The sequence below is a fragment of the Pseudophryne corroboree genome, chromosome 8 (genome assembly GCF_028390025.1).
Source record: "Pseudophryne corroboree isolate aPseCor3 chromosome 8, aPseCor3.hap2, whole genome shotgun sequence".
NCBI lineage: Eukaryota > Metazoa > Chordata > Amphibia > Anura > Myobatrachidae > Pseudophryne > Pseudophryne corroboree.
This window is the reverse complement of record NC_086451.1, coordinates 299,900,024-299,905,390: the sequence shown is the minus strand read 5'-3', so window position 1 is coordinate 299,905,390 and position 5,367 is coordinate 299,900,024.

Sequence of the window (5,367 nt, the reverse complement as noted above, 5' to 3'; positions counted from 1 at the left end):
GTTGTACAGCTCTCACCTGCTTGAGGGACGCAGGTTCGGGATTCAGGACTGGGTCCTAGTAACCACAGATGCAAGTCTCCGAGGCTGGGGAGCAGTCTCTCAGGGAGAAAACTTCCAGGGACGTTGGTCACAACAGGAAGCCTGCCTTCACATAAAAGTTCTGGAGCTAAGAGCCATTTACAACGGCCTTCAACAAGCGGTACATCTTCTTCAAGACCGTCCCGTGCAGATCCAGGCGGACAATGTAACAGCAGTCGCATACATAAACAGGCAGGGCGGAACGAAAAGCAGAGCGGCAATTGCAGAGGCGACAAAAATCCTCCGCTGGGCAAAAAAACATCTACAAGCTCTGTCTGCAATATTCATTCCGGGAGTAGACAACTGGGAAGCAGACTTCCTCAGCAGACACGATCTCCATCCAGGAGAGTTGGGCCTCCACCAAAAAGTCTTTGCAGAGGTGACAAGTCTTTGGGGAGTTCCTCAAATAGACATGATGGCGTCTCGTCTCAACAAGAAGCTTCAGAGATACTGTTCCAGGTCGAGAGACCCTCAAGCAGTAGCAGTGGATGCACTGGTGACCCAGTGGGTGTTTTCGTCAGTGTATGTTTCTCTGACGTCCTAGTGGATGCTGGGAACTCCGTAAGGACCATGGGGATTAGCGGCTCCGCAGGAGACTGGGCACAAAAGTAAAAGCTTTAGGACTACCTGGTGTGCACTGGCTCCTCCCCCTATGACCCTCCTCCAAGCCTCAGTTAGATTTTTGTGCCCGGCCGAGAAGGGTGCACACTAGGGGCTCTCCTGAGCTTCTTAGTGAAAGTTTTAGTTTTAGGTTTTTTATTTTCAGTGAGACCTGCTGGCAACAGGCTCACTGCATCGAGGGACTAAGGGGAGAAGAAGCGAACTCACCTGCGTGCAGAGTGGATTGGGCTTCTTAGGCTACTGGACACCATTAGCTCCAGAGGGACCGAACACAGGCCCAGCCTCGGAGCTCGGTCCCAGAGCCGCGCCGCCGGCCCCCTTACAGAGCCAGAAACAAGAAGAGGTCCGGAAAAATCAGTCTTCAACAAGGTAGCGCACAGCACTGCAGCTGTGCGCCATTGTTACTCAGGCACACTTCACACTCCGGTCACTGAGGGTGCAGGGCGCTAGGGGGGGGCGCCCTGAGCAGCAATGTAAAACACCTTGGCTGGCATAAATACACCACATATAACCCCCAGGGCTATATGGATGTATTTTAACCCCTGCCAGAACTTACAAAAAAGCGGGAGAAAAGGCCGCCGAGAAGGGGGCGGAGCCTATCTCCTCAGCACACAGGCGCCATTTTCCATCACAGCTCCGCTGGAAGGACGTCTCCCTGACTCTCCCCTGCAGTCCTGCACTACAGAAAAGGGTAAAAAAGAGAGGGGGGGCACTAATTTGGCGCAGTTTTGATACTAACAGCAGCTATAAAGGAAAAGCACATTTTATAGTGGTATTCCTGTTTATATATAGCGCTCTGGTGTGTGCTGGCATACTCTCCCTCTGTCTCCCCAAAGGGCTAGTGGGGTCCTGTCCTCTATCAGAGCATTCCCTGTGTGTGTGCGGTGTGTCGGTACGATTGTGTCGACATGTTTGAGGAGGAAAATGAGATGGAGGCGGAGCAATTGCCTATTATACAGTTGTCACCCCCTAGGGAGTCGACACCTGAGTGGATGAGCTTATGGAAGGAATTGCGTGACAGTGTCAGCTCGTTACGACAGACAGTTGACGACATGAGACAGCCGGCTACTCAGCTTGTGCCTGTCCAAGGGTCTCAAACGCCATCAGGGGCTTTAAAACGCCCGTTACCTCAAATGGCAGACACAGACACGGATACTGACTCCAGTGTCGACGATGATGAGACAAACGTGACTTCCACTAGGGCCACACGTTACATGATTGAAGCAATTAAAAATGTATTGCATATCTCTGATAATACAAGTACCACTAAAAAGGGTATTATGTTTGGTGAGAAAAAACTGCCTGTAGTTTTTCCTGTATCCGAGGAATTAAATGAAGTGTGTGATGAGGCGTGGGTTTCCCCCGATAAAAAACTGATAATTCCTAAAAGGTTATTGGCATCGTACCCTTTCCCGCCAGAGGATAGGGCACGTTGGGAAACACCCCCTAGGGTGGATAAAGCGCTCACACGTTTGTCAAAACAGGTAGCACTACCCTCTCCTGATACGGCCGCCCTAAAGGAACCTGCCGATAGAAAGCTGGAGAATATCCTAAAATGTATATACTCTCACACGGGTGTTATACTGCGACCAGCAATCGCCTCAGCCTGGATGTGCAGTGCGGGCCTGGCGTGGTCGGATTCCCTGACTGAAAATATTGATACCCTAGATAGGGACAGTATATTACTGACTATAGAGCATTTGAAGGATGCATTTCTATATATGCGTGATGCACAGAGGGATATTTGCCGACTGGCATCAAGAGTTAGCGCGCTGTCCATTTCTGCTAGAAGAGGTTTATGGACGCGGCAGTGGTCAGGTGATGCGGATTCTAAAAGGCACATAGAAGTATTGCCTTATAAGGGGGAGGAGTTATTTGGGGTAGGTCTATCTGACCTGGTAGCCACGGCAACTGCTGGAAAATCCACATTTTTACCCCAGGTAGCTTCTCAACCTAAGAAGACGCCGTATTATCAGGCGCAGTCCTTTCGGCCCCATAAGGGCAAGCGGGCAAAAGGCGCCTAATTTCTGCCCCGTGGCAGAGGGAGAGGAAAAAGGCTGCAACAAACAGCCAGTTCCCAGGAACAAAAGCCCTCTCCCGCCTCCGCAAAGTCCTCAGCATGACGCTGGGGCTTTACAAGCGGACTCAGGCACGGTGGGGGCCCGTCTCAAGAAGTTCAGTGCGCAGTGGGCCCACTCGCAAGTGGACCCCTGGATCCTTCAAGTGGTATCTCAGGGGTACAAATTGGAAATCGAGACGTCTCCCCCTCGCCGTTTTCTAAAGTCTGCTTTACCGACGTCTCCCTCAGACAGGGAGGCAGTAATGGAAGCCATTCACAAGCTGTATTCCCAGCAGGTGATAATCAAGGTACCCCTCCTACAACAGGGAAAGGGGTACTATTCCACACTATTTGTGGTACCGAAGCCGGACGGCTCGGTGAGACCAATTTTAAACCTAAAATCCTTGAACACTTACATACAAAGGTTCAAATTCAAGATGGAGTCACTCAGAGCAGTGATTGCAAACCTGGAAGACGGGGACTATATGGTGTCTCTGGACATCAAAGATGCTTACCTACATGTCCCAATTTGCCCTTCTCACCAAGGGTACCTCAGGTTTGTGGTACAGAACTGTCACTATCAGTTTCAGACGCTGCCGTTTGGATTGTCCACGGCACCCCGGGTCTTTACCAAGGTAATGGCCGAAATGATGATACTCCTTCGAAGGAAGGGAGTTTTAGTTATCCCTTACTTGGACGATCTCCTGATAAGGGCAAGATCCAGGGAACAGTTGGAAGTCGGGGTAGCACTATCTCAGATAGTGCTGCGCCAGCACGGTTGGATTCTCAATATTCCAAAATCTCAGCTGATCCCGACTACCCGACTCCTATTCCTAGGGATGATCCTGGACACAGTCCAGAAAAAGGTGTTTCTCCCGGAAGAGAAAGCCAGGGAGTTATCCGAACTAGTCAGAAATCTCCTAAAACCAGGCCAAGTCTCAGTGCATCAATGCACAAGGGTCCTGGGAAAGATGGTGGCTTCTTACGAAGCAATCCCATTTGGCAGATTCCACGCAAGAACCTTCCAGTGGGATCTGCTAGACAAATGGTCCGGGTCGCATCTTCAGATGCATCAGCGGATAATCTTGTCACCAAGGACAAGGGTGTCTCTCCTGTGGTGGTTGCAGAGTGCTCATCTTCTAGAGGGCCGCAGATTCGGCATTCAGGACTGGGTCCTGGTGACCATGGATGCCAGCCTGAGAGGCTGGGGAGCAGTCACACAGGGACGAAATTTCCAGGGCTTGTGGTCAAGCCTGGAGACATCACTTCACATAAATATCCTGGAGCTAAGGGCCATCTACAATGCTCTAAGCCTAGCAAGACCTCTGCTTCAAGGTCAGCCGGTGCTGATCCAGTCAGACAACATCACGGCAGTCGCCCACGTAAACAGACAGGGCGGCACAAGAAGCAGGAGGGCAATGACAGAAGTTGCAAGGATTCTTCGCTGGGCGGAAAATCATGTGATAGCACTGTCAGCAGTGTTCATTCCGGGAGTGGACAACTGGGAAGCAGGCTTCCTCAGCAGACACGATCTTCACCCGGGGGAGTGGGGACTTCACCCAGAAGTCTTCCACATGATTGTGAACCGTTGGGAAAAACCAAAGGTGGACATGATGGCGTCCCGCCTCAACAAAAAACTGGACAGGTATTGCGCCAGGTCAAGGGACCCTCAGGCAATAGCTGTGGACGCTCTGGTAACACCGTGGGTGTACTAGTCAGTGTATGTGTTCCCTCCTCTGCCTCTCATACCCAAGGTACTGAGGATCATAAGAAGGAGAGGAGTAAGGACTATACTCGTGGCTCCGGATTGGCCAAGAAGGACTTGGTACCCGGAACTTCAAGAGATGCTCACAGAGGACCCGTGGCCTCTACCTCTAAGAAAGGACCTGCTTCAGCAGGGACCCTGTCTGTTCCAAGACTTACCGCGGCTGCGTTTGACGGCATGGCGGTTGAACGCCGGATCCTGAAGGAAAAAGGCATTCCGGATGAAGTCATCCCTACCCTGATCAAAGCCAGGAAGGATGTAACCGTGCAGCATTATCACCGTATTTGGCGTAAATGTGGTGCGAGGCCAGGAAGGCCCCTACAGAGGAATTTCAACTGGGTCGTTTCCTACATTTCCTGCAAACAGGACTGTCTATGGGCCTAAAATTAGGGTCCATTAAGGTTCAAATTTCGGCCCTGTCGATTTTCTTCCAGAAAGAACTGGCTTCAGTTCCTGAAGTTCAGACGTTTGTCAAGGGGGTACTGCATATACAGCCTCCTTTTGTGCCTCCAGTGGCACCTTGGGATCTCAATGTAGTTTTGGGGTTCCTAAAATCACATTGGTTTGAACCACTCTCCACTGTGGACTTAAAATATCTCACTTGGAAAGTGGTAATGTTGTTAGCCCTGGCTTTAGCCAGGCGTGTCTCAGAATTGGCGGCTTTATCCTATAAAAGCCCTTACCTAATTTTTCATACGGACAGGGCAGAATTGAGGACTCGTCCTCAATTTCTCCCTAAGGTGGTTTCAGCATTTCACTTGAACCAGCCTATTGTGGTGCCTGCGGCTACTAGGGACTTGGAGGACTCCAAGTTGCTGGACGTAGTCAGGGCCCTGAAAATATA